Source organism: Paroedura picta, chromosome 7 (assembly GCF_049243985.1).
Source record: "Paroedura picta isolate Pp20150507F chromosome 7, Ppicta_v3.0, whole genome shotgun sequence".
Taxonomy (NCBI): Eukaryota; Metazoa; Chordata; class Lepidosauria; order Squamata; family Gekkonidae; genus Paroedura; species Paroedura picta.
The window spans coordinates 76,335,938-76,351,200 of record NC_135375.1 but is presented as its reverse complement, the minus strand read 5'-3'; the positions used below and the strand labels follow the sequence as shown (position 1 = coordinate 76,351,200).

Below are 15,263 nucleotides of genomic sequence, written 5' to 3'. Positions count from 1 at the left end.
GTCACAGTGTGGCTATCTGGATTAAGATCAGAATTGCTGCTGAAACAGAAGCTATTGGATATCAGGTTTCCACACACCCATCTTAATACACATACTCTGTGTCTATGGCTAGAATGCAAAAACAAAAAAAATCCCTTTAGTCACAGAGAAAACAAATCTCCTTGTTTTCCTTGTCAAATACTGGTGCATATGAGTATCATGCTACTTCAAGGAGTTAATTGCAATGGTGCTTACCACATGTACTGCATAAAATTGTGAACACTCAGTAATCATATCATTTTAAAAGTTAGACTTGATGTTTATATTATGTCATAGCAAATAAAAACACAAGTTCCCCCTTCTTGATATTGTGGCATATATTCTCCATTTTAACAGAAATCCTGACATATTTATAATTCTAGAGAAAATAGTAAAAAAAATGTATAACCCTTAACATATAGACTGTATATAATAATATTCTACTGGATACAGATCATTAACCTCACTACATTGGGAATATATTCAGGGGTGAGCATGCTCATGCTCAATAGGAGCTACATGAAGATGTCTGTAATTGACAGCTGAGTATAAAGGTAAAGGTAAAGGTATCCCCTGTGCAAGCACCGAGTCATGTCTGACCCTTGGGGTGACGCCCTCCAGCGTTTTCATGGCAGACTCAATACGGGGTGGTTTGCCAGTGCCTTCCCCAGTCATGACCGTTTACCCCCCAGCAAGCTGGGTACTCATTTTACCGACCTCGGAAGGATGGAAGGCTGAGTCAACCTTGAGCCGGCTGCTGGGATTGAACTCCCAGCCTCATGGGCAAAGCTTTCAGACGGCTGCCTTACCACTCTGCGCCACAAGAGGCTCGCGCCACAAGAGGCTCCAGCTGAGTATATGAAAGAACAATTAAGAGTGATCTTCCTTTTTAGAAAAAAAAAATGTGTTGCTAGCAATAAAGTTGTTGAAGAGAACTGTCCCTACAGTATGAGTGAATAACATCTGATATGTGCACATATTTCACTGAGTCAGACCAAGCAAGTTTCTGAACATAGGGGTATTATTTTTAGACAAGCATCAGTTACATAGAGTGTCCAGTGAAAGAACATTTGGCGTTGCTTCCACATTTGAGGAATGTATAGGAGAGCCAAATAAATTTCAATATGGGTAAAACAAAAACAAAAAAAGATAGTTAGTGGTTGTCTGGACCACTGATTAGCCAGGTATCTGGTTGCTGGGGCTGTTATTTGAGGAATATTATTTACCATAAAACAATTTTCAGGTGTTTTCATTCTTGTTTCTACATGCATGAAAAACTGATTTTCAAAGTAGTAGTTTGTTTTTTTTCTTTACTCACTGAGATAACTCTGGAAACCAAATTGACAGAAGAAGTGTTTCCTCTTATAACCAAGCAAACAACAAGAACTCAGGAGGGATACATCAGGTTGTGTCATATAGTTGACATATCTTGTCACTTTTCCATGCTCCTTAGAAATGATTGCTGTCTCACTTTGCACCTGTGGTTTTAGTGTTTTCCCCCCATATGAGCTGTATAGATTACTTGTTTCAGTTATCTGTTTACCTAGGGTTGTGTTTTTTTAGCCCCCCTCCCTCCCTCCCAAAAAACCCATACTTTTTAATTGCCTCTGGAAGCAATAGTACTCTGTACAAAGAACACCTTTTCATTTGTCTTGTGACTGGTTACATTTGTGTATATTTTTATCAGTGATACAAAGATGGTCTGAGCCATCTGGATTACTTTACTAAATTACTCCTTGAATAGTTCATTCCTACTTTCAGTATAATTGGAGTAGTGTGTAGGTTAATCTCTAGGGGATTAATGTGTAACATGAAAGTTCATTATTCTTTTTAAAGCAGTCACCAAGCTATGTGTTTTTATTAAAACCAAGTTAGACCCTGCCTTCAGGCTTACAATTTTAAAAGGCAGTGCATGAAAGAGAAGGAAATTGTAAAGAGAAAAGAATTGGAGAATAGGGTAGCAATCTAGGTAAGTCAGGGTGAAAAGGTGAGTTTCACAGAGACATTTAAACAAGGATATTGGATGGAACAATCCATTTCATGAAGGGGTAGAGAGCTCCAACAGAAGAGACCTGCAAGATAGAAGTGGGAAGGAATAGAAGAATAATCCAAGGTTTCAGAAGGAAAAGTTCAAGTAGAATAAAGAGCAAATTCAGTGGTTAAGGGAACATTGAAAAAATTGAGATAAGGAGGAGCAAGGAAATGAAAACATATAAGATACAAGAAGCTCTGAGAAGCTCTGGGAAGAAACAAAAACAATGAAGTTAAATGAAAGATTCTATAAGTGAATTGCGTACACAAGTAATACAGAATAATTCAGAAAAAAAGTTCAAGAACGAAAGAAACAAATGATGGGAACAATCCCAAGAAGGTCTGTTCAGAATTGTTCTCCAGTTATTTCAATGAGGCTTATTCACAGGACAGTGCCATTAAGTTAATACAGTTTACAGTTACTTCAACCAATGAGTATACTGGGAAAAGAGCTTGATGGTTGTATATTGGAGAATGAGGTTGTTGACTGAGGAAACAGGTTTCTCTGGATTGTACTTCTTTAGGGTGTTGGCAGACACTGTTTTTACATAGGAAGGTTTCCACTTGCAATCTTATGTGACACGGTCTAGAGCTCTACTGTTTAATTCCATTGAAAAACCAGTCATTGTCTGGACCTGGTCAGAACTTTATTGTCTAAAACTATAAGAAGACTTGGTACTGCATGGAACAACTAGATCTTGGCACTGACTGATCCTTCTGCAAATCAATAAAATCCATCCCACCTGAGCTTGCCTATTGGGATAGAGGGAACTATGGATGACAGGATCCTGGATTTCACCAGGATGATCACCACTACATAATTCCTCCTGCCACTTGAACATGAGGGTAATCCCTGGCAGCCTCCAAGCTGGGCATGTTCCCTTGAAAAACCCCACTCCAAGATCCCTTAAGGGAATCCCTGTATACAGGGAAACAGGCATACAGGCTGTTCTTCCCACAAATGGATCTGGCCCTGTGCTGTTACCACCACAAGAGCCAGACCTCCCTACCCAGCTCCTGCCGAAGCTCCTATAGCTGTAGCCAAACCCACAGGTGATAGCTAGTCCCATGCAGCTAGATGGCCATTCCACACCAAGAAAGGTAGACAGCCTCCTTATGACTAATAAAGTTTCCAACTGGTGAGATATGTTTGGGTGCAAAATTTTCTCCCCCCCTCCCCCCATGGCCTAGACAATCTTGCCCAGTTTATTGGTCATTTTCTGATTTGCAGTGAGCCCCATGCTTTGCAGTGAGCTCCGGTCCAGCAAATCAGACCAGAAGATGGTTGTGGCTCACAAATCTGCATCAGCCTGGTGTGCCTAGATGGGCAATAGAGGACATCGAATGGATTTGCAATACAGCCCATGAACATTCCTTCATGACTTTAACAGCAATGATTTTGGGCTTCTCCAATTTTAGGTTATTAGCATCTGACTCAATGTGCTGACTGGTGAAAGGGGCAGAGAATCCAAACATAAAGCTATCCTTAAGATAAGCTGTGGCAGACCACTGAGGGTAGCCATCCAGAAGGGGGCAAAGGGCTTACAGTTTGACTGGGGTGATGGCCAAGCCCCACCCTTAATAGTTTGGCTGTTCATTTTTTGGCTGAGCTGTTGGAAGATAGGTATTCTTGGATCTTCCCCACCTGTAAGTATCACCCATAAAGAAAGGCCTTCTGAGCATGATTAGGACATCCTGGGGCAATAACTCAAGACAGATCTCACAATTGTAGTCAAATTTACAGCAAGCTGTCTGGCAATGCCCCTTATGAGAGCCAGTTTGGTGTAGTGGTTAGGAGTGCGGACTTCTAATCTGGCATGCCGGGTTCGATTCTGCGCTCCCCCACATGCAACCAGCTGGGTGACCTTGGGCTCGCCACGGCACTGATAAAACGGTTCTGACCGAGCAGTGATATCAGCACTCTCTCAGCCTCACCCACCCCACAGGGTGTCTGTTGTGGGGAGAGGAATGGGAAGGTGACTGTAAGCCGCTTTGAGCCCCCTTCGGGTAGGGAAAAGCGGCATATAAGAACCACTCTTCTTCTTCTTATTATTATTATTAAATTCCCAGCATACCCTATGGGCCAAGTCCTACAGAGGGCTCCATTTGGTCAACCTTTATGACTGCAATTTTATTATGATGTTGGGGTCAACCACCATCAACCAAGTCTTATACTGCAACAGGTCTCACCTGGCCTCCTCACTCTGGGATGCATGCTTGTGGAACACATCATCATACTCAATGATGCTACAGCCCTGGTCAGTCCCCTGGCCCTTAGCACATTGTTCAGGTGGTTATCCCAACCAGGATTGGTGGGCATCACAACTCTCATGTACATTTGGCACCCAGACAGCCAATTATTCAATACATGTTCAGCCTTTCCTGTACCGTTTTGTGGCCTCTCCACTCTCTCTCATCTGCATTGGGCTTTAATCAACTTCCCCATGTGGTTCCCCTCACAACCCCCTCCTTTAGCCTATTCCCAGCCTATCATAGCTGATTGTTCAACCTGTCCCTTATTGCCAGGAACAGCCAGCCAGCCAAGTCCAACATTGCCTTTGCCAGTTTTCCCTGCCCCCACAGGACCACAAATGGAACCAGAAGTAAGTCAGGGCCCTGGCTTTCAACATATCTAACCATACTTTACATTTCTCCTTGATTTTTTAGATCTTGTGGAACAGATTTCTTGTTCTTGTTTTGCTGTTTTCTTCTTATTTTCATCCATCTTTAGCCATTTTAATAGTTTCCTCAGTCATTATCTATGCTTTTTATTTCTTTTTGGTTACATGAATGGTCTTTGTGTATTCTTCCTTGATAATGTAAATTCCTGTTCACTTGTGAACTGAATAAAGCAAATCTGTTATTTACATAGTCTTAAACTCTTCAGCACTATTGTTCTCGACCAGCAGTTCTCAACTGCTTGCTTGCGGCAACCCTGGGGGCGGGGGGGGGGGGGCGGGGGGTCAGTGCACACGCACGTGCAGGTGCACAACAGTCGGGCAGCATGGAGGCAGCCATCGTGATGGCTCCTTCACCACTGCTGCCAGCCACCTGCTGCCATCATCCGCTGCTGCCCTCTGTCATCTTCCCCTGTAGGTACAGGCCGGGCCCACCTGGGGAAGCCCCTGCGAAAGCCCCTTCCCCCCCAGAGAAGTATGGGGGCCCACCCTGTACTTTCAGGTGAAGGTGACAGTGAGAGGCAGCAGCAGCGGGTGACGTCAGCAGGCGGTAGGCAGCGGCAGCAAGCGATGGCAGCAGTCAGCAGCAGAGGAGCCATGGCAATGGCCGCCTCCATGCCAGCCTGACTGTTGTGCACAGTGACAAAGTGGCTCCAGCAGAGTCATCTGAAGATCAACTCTTCAGAGATGAAGGTCCTGCGACTGGGTAAGAAGGGACGGTTGCTTGTCCAACCGTGACAGGGTGCAACTAGCAATATCCCATTCTGTCAGAAACCTGGGCATGATCCTCGATGCCTCCCTCTCTTTGAAGGCACAAGACATGAGAGTAGTGTAGCAGGCCTTCTACCACCTATGCCAAACCAAGCTACTAGTGTCGTACTGGGCCCCAGAACACCTAGCCACAGTGATCCATATGACAGTCACCTCTAGACTGGATTTCTACAACTCACTCTATGCAGGCCTACTCTTATCCTTGTACTCGAAACTACAATTCATTCAGAATGACGCAGCCAGGATCCTCACAAATACACCATGGAGATCCCACATCTGGCTGGCACTCCAACAACTCAACTGGTTTCCAATTAAGTTCTGGATTAGGCTTAAGTTTTTGGTAATTACCTTCAAGGCTATACACAGTCTGGGCTCAGTGTACTTGAGATACCATCTTTCTGCCTATACCCTCAAAAGAGCACTACACTTTGCCACTGCCAACTGGTGAGTAATCCCTGGCCCCAGAGAAGTATGTTGGACCTCAATAAAGGTCAGAGCCTTCTCTGTACTGGCCCCCACCCGGTGGAATGAGCTCCCTGAAGAGATCAGGGACCTGGTCGAACTCCCAGAATTCTGCAGGTCTTCAAAAGAAAGTTCCTCTACCAGGGATTTGACTGAAGTTCATCCAACCTAAAAACATCCAGTAGTCCCCCTCAAGTCATACCCTCCATAATCTGAATGATTCTAATCTTCCTAGGGGTTCTGTTAAAGTTGTTCTATTGAAATTGTTCAATTAGTTAATTATAGTAACCTGTTAAACTTATATTTATTGTTAGAATTGTTACTGATATGTTGTAGTGACTGTTATTAATGTATGACATTCTGCATATCCCACAGTGTTCCCATGTAAACTGCCCTGGGCCGTAAGGGAGGATGATATAAAAATCCAAGAAAAAAAATAAGAATGATCCTCCATATTAAGACAGTTATATTGTTTTCTAACAATATGTTATATTCCAAGTACTCTGTTAAGAAGTTTAAATTCACTAATGTTGCTACAATGTTAAACCTAATTGCCTTAGTACTAATCCATAATTTACATAACTAGCATTATTTCCTATTCCTTAATATTTTAGTAATTTAAGAATTCTGTTTTGAATTTTTTTCAGGTCTCAGGGTGGAGAATTTGGAATTAAATTGAAATCTACACACTCAGGGTAAGAAGCCATTCTAATTTCCTTTAATACAAATGTTGTTAATCATTTGAGAAATTATATTCCAGTTTAAGAGGTCTTTCACACAGACTCATTTAAACATCATGGTTTGATTGTCTGAAGATTTCTTGGCATGACAGGTGTAACAAAGAGTGTTTGTGAGCAAGACGCGGACGTGACTTACCGGGGCTGTTTTTGGCACAGCGGAGGGTGGGTGAGCAGGAAAAGGGACGCGGCTGGTCCCTGAAGCTCCGGCGAGCGTGCGATGCATGGGAGCACGTTCGCCGGCGGGGGCGGGTCCACGGAGCACCTATTTAAGGCACTACATGGGTAGGGCTCAGCCTCTTTGCCGAGCGTTCTCTGAACAGCTTCCCACCCTTCCTTTTTATATATATATATATATATATATATATATATATATAAAGAAGAAATGAAATTCTGTCATTGTTATATGGTATTAGTATAAGGTTTGTAATTTATAAATTTTGAATGATTTCGTCACAACTGCGGGTTTTTGTGCGTGAGAGGGAGTGCATTTGAAGGGAGGCGGTATGTGACCGTACTCCCAAGGGATGGGACCTCCTTAGGAGGTGGTCCAAAGCAGGCAAAAGCCAACCCAGTGGGGTGGGCGTGCGTGCTTCTTTGGACAAGCTGCCTTGGGTCAGCCTGTGGCCTCCCTTATCGGGCAGCTTCCATTTTGAAGCCAATTCCTGGGGTTTGAAGGGGCTGTCTTCCTAGTGGGGAATAAAAGGGGACTCCTTGCCATCAGGAATGGGCTTGCGTTGCAGGCAGCGGTCTGCTTAGTTGGCGTACCCTCTCACGCCGTGCCAACCCTACTGTTTTAATAAAAAGTTGTGGCCATGTTTTTAAGCCAATTACTTGTAGCGTCTTTTCTGTGAGCCAGAATCTGCACTCCTGCTAGCCAAATGATTTTGTGGTTGCTGTTTTAAGAAAATGTTCTGTCTACAATTGTTTGCATAAGTCAATTTTGTAAGCACTTTTCTTTTGGATGTATTTATTGAAATCTGGATTATATTGCAGTAATATTGACAGTACATGGTCCTGATCCAGAGAAAAGCATGACTGTGTGTGATAAAAGAACACCTTCTGACCACAAGAAATACCTGTCTTAGAACTTAAAGGTTTTTCAGTTGTACTTAATGTTATGTTATTGGGATCACTGCCCAAAGAGGAAGAGAAATAAAGACTTGATGGGCAGGTAGAGTGGTCACCTTTGGAAGCCTAAATTATGCTCTGGGCTGTGATTATAGCCCCATGGTGTTGGAAGTATAACGATTGTAGCAGTTAACTGAGACAGAATTGTTTGTAAAAATGGCACTAGCCCTGCTGGCAGCAACACAGATTGAGACTCCATGGATGGAAATCAATAGGAGTTAGCAGAAGTAGAAAATATAACATGTTGTATCAGCTGTCAATGTTTACAGTGCAATCCTCAGCAGCGTTATACCCTTCTAAGTGCATTGACTTCTGTAGACTGAAGAAGGGTAACACAGAGAATGCATTGCAGCTGACATAGCTTTAGGGTGCCTGGTTCAGAGGAACCAGAAGTTATTGGGGTCATGCTGGGACTGGGACTGCAACTGTTTTATAACTCAACGTATTCTAACACACATATATAGAATGATGATATTCAGCATGATTTTATATACGTTCAGTATTATTTACCTTGTGATTGCCTATAGGACTACAGCCATTGGTTCTGTTATATAGTCTATCAAGTAACTGTTTGGAGTAAAGTGTCTTCATAATACCAAGTGTGCACCATAGGATTGTGGGTAATAAACTCAAGTGCTTGTTTATATAAAGAGATGCTCTATTTTTGCATTCCACTGAGATAGCGCTCATAAGGTAGCATCATTTGTATTACACAAATTAGCTGTCATGCACAGCACATTTGGGCAGTCAGCAAACCCCCTAAAGAGCAACCCCCCAGCCTGTGAGAACCAACCTGTCAGCTCTGTTTTATGGTTTTATATATTGTGTGGGAAAAGTAGTGTCAAATGTATTCCTGAAGCTACACCCTTCCTCTGTACAATGCAATAGCCTTACGCTATACAGAAATTGTATCACAGAAGAGCTTTTGAAAAATGACACAGGAATTGTTGCTAATTTTTCCTCATAGCTGTAAAATTAACACAGGAAAATATTCCATTTGCCTCACTAATGCTGATAATACTGTATCCTATTAAAATAGTTTGTTTTTATTTATCAGGATGGGCAGTTTTAGGCTGCATTCAGACATCATGATAAGTCCTAGTTTGATCAAAGATTTGTTAATAGTAGTGACTGAATTCAACTAGCTATAATCTGTTGCCACCAAATGAGAATTTCAGATTAGGGATTGTGGCAGTTTTATACTGTGGAATCTGAATTCTGTCTTACTGTTATATTATTGCAGTGTTAAGACAACTGCTCAGTTACTAAATCCTGGCTCTCTATTAGATTATTCAGGAGTTCCTTTGCATTTCAGCCAGATGGTGCCTGATTTACACATTCTGGCAGAGGTTGTACCTGCTATGGAAAGAAGAAATGCAAGAGGGACCCCAAAAGTCTTATGAGACCTTGGCCTCTGTTGGAGAGCTGGTCTGGTGAACTTATACTTTACAGTAATTCATATATGAAGCCAAATAAACTAATAAACTATCAGAAGCTAATAAATTAACTTCTGATAGTGAAGTTGTGGTCATTATCAAAAGTTATTGTCCTTATGACATAATGAAGTTTGATGACACATGGAAAAAAGGGAAATGGTTCTATATAAATACATTATTCATAGTGTTTGAGCTGGGTAGGTATATGTTGGTCTCAACCATAAATGGGGAACGGAATGGGAGTAATATGATATGTTCTTAAGTTTTAGTGTTTTTAGTGACTAATAATTCTAAACTGTTTCATATTTATTTATTTATTTACTTAATTATTTATTTATGTTATTATATTTATATGCCACTCTCCCCTGAGGCACACATAAGCCATTGTTGCATCCTTGGGACAATTAACAGGCTATGCAGTTAGCGGGAGATGAAAAAGAAATCCTGCTTTTTACAGCAAGATGAACTCAACATTCTGCACTTTCACTATATTAATGTTCAGAGTTCTCTATAATAAAATGGTACATGGAATGATTGCATTAGGCTAATCCCTAGATTTTAGGATAGGGTTGAAGTCAAAAGGTTTTATGTAGTCTAGCAAGAAAAAAAATGTTTTAATGGAACAAATGTAATTGAATTATATAAACTTCAAAGGGAGGTACTTGATAATGTCAGAAAGATTAGCTGCTTCTAGCATGGCATAAATGATGAATCCATGAAGCTGAAGACAGTTTGAGAAATCAAACTGAAATGGTACCAGGTAGTTCTTTGAATAACCTGGCTAAAAATGTAGGAAAGTCATCTATACCCAAAGCAAATCTGAAATATAGAATAACAGCACTTTCTGCCTTGTATAGGTTTTGACATGCCGCTCATAGATGAATAAGGGGTGAGTTATGTTGCTGAACTGGATTGCTGTCATTACATGCTTCATGCATTTTGGCTAGAAGGCAGGAGAAACAGGAATTAGTATTTAAGGTAGCTATGCCTCTTTCAACCAGACCATCTGACTGGAATATTCTTGCATTACCATCTCGGAGATAGGATACATGGGATTACATGATCCATTTAGAATTTGTTATGGAAATGCAGGGGAAGGTTCCATCAAATTTGTTTGGATAGGATCCTTTATTCACCTGCTCTGTTCTGGTTCATTTGGCCACAGAGCTGTAATGGTTGGCAGGAAACATTCACAGAGTATAGGTAGGGAATCTGGCAAATGCCCTGAGAGATGTAAGGATGGAGGGAGATCACCCATTTCAGTTTCTAGTGAGGGTATTCCTTTGCTTCTGGCAGCATCAGTTTCTGTATAGCATGGTAGGAGATGGTTTGGATTTGACACCTCTCAGCATAGGTTCTTATGCAGGCAATAAAAGACGAGGTACAGCATCACTAGTTGGACAAAATTTTGAATCACGGTCTGCATGTACACAAAACTTTAAAAGGAAGGGTATAAATTAATCTTATCCATTTGGTGCCTCTTAATAATTGTGAAACAGCCTTGGGAGACGAACAATCCGGCCTCTCCAGGGCCAATCAGGGTGCATCCAGCTGTACCCTGATTGTCCCTGTCCCTACAGCTCCTGCCCTCCCTCACCAAGCCCTCACCCCTTGCCTCACAGATGTGCCTGGCTGTTAGAGCCAGGTACGTCTGTAACTCTGCCGCTCCACATCCAGGGCCCCAGGTAAGAGGCCCGGCCATGGGGGAGGAAGCACTTCCCGGGAGCCTGGGAAACACACCCAGGGCCTTGCAGAGGCACTGGGTGTGCTTGCCAGGCCCCCTGGGAAGCACTCCTTCTCCCCCCCCCCAACTCACCCTCAGTGCTTCTTGGCAGCCTGGAAAGCGGCCACGAAGCTCATGGGGAGGACCCTTTCAAAGCCTGTTCTTATGAATGGGCTTTGCAGTTAGTAAGTATAATAAGAGTCTGCAGAACAGTATTTAATACACTTGTAGATTAACCTATGTTACAGTATTCTAATTGCATCATTCCAAAGTTTAGGGTCAAACTAGTCCAATAACTCTTGCCATTAGTAATTTAGTATTTTTATATGAAATTCCAAGGTTGCTATTGAACATCATATTCTATATATTCTGTATGTTACCTGTGTTATTTTGGAGATGCCCAGACACACACTTAATCAGAAGCAAGTTCCATTAAGACTCATCTGACCTTTCAAACTTGATTAAATGTTGACTATTGCCAAGCAATTGCCCCATATGCTGACCATCTAAAGTTGAAAATTCAGGTCCAATAGTATATCTTGTGTATCATCTATGATTTCTGATGGCAGCTCATTCTATAACCAAACTATATATCTCATTTCCAGTCTAATATAACCTTTGCTTGATTAATGGATTGTCAGAGGAACTGATGCTTCCCCCATTATTTATTTATTTAAAATGTTATTGCTATCTTTCCACCCAACCAGGATCTCCACAAAAACATGTTAAAACACTTAAACAAGTAAAGCAACTTTTAAAATGGTAAAACAATTCAGTGACAATGTAAACAAACAATACCAGAGGCAGGAGGACGGGCCAATAATACTTACTTGTTCTTTCACATTCAATTCAGTTATACTCTGCGTCTGTCCCTAGTGATAACCCAGAGTGGCTTACATCATTTCCTTCTTCTCCAGTTTATCCTCTGAAGAACTCTGTAGGTAGGTTAGGCTGAAAGGGTTTGGATGGCCCAAGATCACCCAGCACGCTGCTTTACCAGACTGGGCTGTGAAGGTATGAGATAGATCAGCTGTGCTGTTAACAGGGAGGTGGCAAAGTTGGTTTCTCTAGCTCACACTGGCCATGGAGAAGAGCTGGAACAAGCACAAAAGACACACAGCAGTGAGGCATGACCAGAGCTTGGGGGTTACTTTGTATGTGCCATCAAGCTGCAATTCACTTATGATGATCCTGAATTCCAAGTCAAAGGAGAAGCAGACATGATTTTCCACTGCTTTCCTCAGCAGAATTTCCCTCAAAGTCCAATCTAAGTACTAAACCTGCTGGGCTTCTGCAATTTGACAGGTTTGGGCTACATCACAGGATGAAACATCCACAATGATGATGATCATAGGATCTATGCAGTCCAAGCTAGCTAGTACATATGGGTGGGCAGCAATTACAAGTTTATGACCAGCTGTGATAATTCTACAAAATGCTTTTCATTTTTGAGTTGTGGATGGATTATTGAATCAATCAAAGGAAGTTTTTGCATCTGCACAAAACAGATATTGTGAACTATAGGAGTCTAGAAGTCTGTCACCTTTGTTTTTGAAAAAAGTGCCTAGTCATTCTTTTGGCATGCTAGTTTTCCATATGCCAGAAGGTTTTAATATCGATGAGTATTCAGACATTCTTCATCTGAATCTTGAAAGTGATATGTTTATATGAAAACACTTGATGCTGCAAGATGACATGAGAATGGGAGAGTTCTGTAATTATGACAGTGTATAGCTGGGGGGTAAAATGTCATGACTGGGGAAGGCACTGGCAAGGCCACCCTGTATTGAGTCTGCCATGAAAACGCTGGAGGGCGTCACTCCAACTTCAGACATGACTCAGTGCTTGCACAGGGGATACCTTTACCTTTACCAAAGTACAGGAGGCAGAACTCATGGGCTTATATTTTTCCATATGAGGAGAAAAAATCAACCTGTCCTCAGGGAGAAAATTTAGCAAAGTAGTTTGGGAGGCAAATTTTCTTTCTGATGTGCTTGTTGGTATCATAGGTATCATATTGGAAATGTTGGCGATTGAACTTAGCTTTCTCTTCACTCCCAATTGGACTTCAAATAGAACTGACAAACAGATTTGCTGATCAGAGGATTAGCTGGCAGTCCTGTCCTGTTCGGCTCCTCCCTTGCAAACTAACTACATAGTGAAGCTGCAAAAGGGGAAGAAGTATCTCCCCTTCACCCTGGGCAGTGACAGAAGCAATGTTTGTGATCTCTGCATTTCAAAAGGCACAGAAAGTGTGCATTTCCCTTCTATCCCAACCAGGCAAGGTAGGAACAGAAGCTACTTCTGAGTTCCACCATTGAAAAAGGGAGGGAGGGAGGAAGAACTAATTTAGCTCCTTTTCTCTATTCTCCAAGCACTGTTTTGAGAGAAGGGACACTAACCCCACTTAATTTTACATATCTTGGGAAACCTAAGAGGCAACAAAATTTCCAGGACCAGAAATCAGAAGAACTCAATTAAAGCTCATCAGCAAGGAGTTGGCTCCTAAGTCTGCCCCACCCCCACCCACCCCAAAAAACCTGGATGAAGAACATTATTTCCTCAGCAAAATATCTGAATCTGATTTCCTGCTGATCCTTTATAATCAAGGAGTTGGCTTCTGATGGCTACAAGTAACCTATTCCTGCAAATATACACATATAGTTTATGAGTAACTGAACAATCTGTTAACTGGTTACCTGCTCAGCACTGGTGAATAGATACGTGAGCCTAACTGATAAAGAGAACCAAACTGGCAGGTATTTGAGAATCACTAGTTACAGGATGAGTGTTTTTATGAGGACTATAATTCAAAAGTGTAATCCCACATGGAGCCTACTATGTGAAGTCAGGATTTTACTACTTTCTTCTTCTATAACAACCACTGTTATTAATTACTGTATGTTTTAACGAAGATTGTTTCATGTATCGTTGACTAGTTTTAATGTAAACCGCCCTGAGCCTTCGGGGAGGGCGGTATATAAATCTAAATAAATAAATAAATAAAATAAATATAAATACACGCGCACACACACACACACACATACATATACATATCTTTAAACCACCCGCGGCGCGGCCGCCATGGACTTAATAATCGAGTAAGGCCTCTGTGGGAGGAGTTAGGCCGGGCTCTGTCTGGGATAAAAACTTGGAGGGGCCCAATCAGAAGCCGCGAAGCTTGAGGGCCGCCCTGGAATGCCCGCCCAGATGGTTCGCCGCCGGGAAAGGAGCCGGGCCGCCACGTCAAAGACGCGCCGGCCCTGCTCCTTTCCCGGCGCCGGAACATCACCCTACCCTACAGAGACCCTGCTCGCCCAGGGACTGCAGCCGCCGCCTTGCTAACTGATCCAGCACGCAAATGCAGACCCTCGATGGCGACCCCTGGGGGTCACCAAGCTCACCGCCCTCTCAGCTACCTTTCGCGCCGGTGCCGCGCCCAGCCACCACGCTCGCCGCTTCCACGGGTACCGGCCCTCTACCCGACGTTTGCTGCCGCCATGCCCAGCCACTGCGCTCGCCGCTTCCTGGGTTCCCGGCCCTCTGAACGACCTTCGGCGCCACCGCCGTGCCCAGCCACCGCCACCGCCACTGCCACTTCCATGGTGTCCAGCCACTCCCCGAACTTCGCAGCCAGCCAACAAGCAGGAAGATGGCCAACGAGATGATGAGGCTGCCGCCTACCCGCTCTGCAGCACGCAGCCCCTCCAAACATCGCTGCCTGGCCTTCACATCACTGCCCACGCACGGAGTCCATCGCGCCACTGCTCCGCTGCCAGCTCCACCCACAGCCCTCGCCGGCCATGCCCTGAATACCACATGCAAGGAGCCTGCCCCAAGTAAGTTCCACCCCACTAAACTGCCCCAGGCCCGCAGCGCCACCAGCCCAGTCCAGGCCTGTCTTCCGCCCATTTTTATAATAGTATATAATAGTTTCATGCATAGAAGTAGGTTGTCTAAGCTCCAGTTGTTTTCCTTCTTTATCTTCACTCTCAATAAATGTCTTTGCCTTTACTTTTCTCCCAGCATATTACAAAGTGGAAAATAATTGACACTTAAATACTACAGTTAGTATCTCACTAAGTTTTATAAGAAATTAGCTTATTTTCTATAGTTCATTGTTTTTGGCAAAATGTTTATGCCTGTCTATACTTGCCAGTCACTCAAATGTTAAGTTCTATTTCAACACACATCATCATATTGGTGCTTCAGCAATAATGAGGAAAGTTTCTGGGGGAGAAATATATTACAAGTGAATTTTTCTACATTTCAATCT

The 15,263-nt window shown here is 42.9% G+C and overlaps 1 protein-coding gene across 41 annotated transcripts in view; it reads left to right on the top strand.

Annotated features, from left to right (window-relative positions):
- Positions 1 to 15,263, top strand: part of PTPRD (protein tyrosine phosphatase receptor type D) — a 1,533,354-nt gene that overhangs the window by 540,567 nt on the left and 977,524 nt on the right. For all 41 annotated transcript variants that reach the window (XM_077344981.1, XM_077344985.1, XM_077344991.1 and 38 more), the window contains one exon: positions 6,608 to 6,655. The gene's annotated coding sequence lies outside the window, so the exon portion shown is untranslated. The remainder of the gene's footprint in view (positions 1 to 6,607; positions 6,656 to 15,263) is intronic.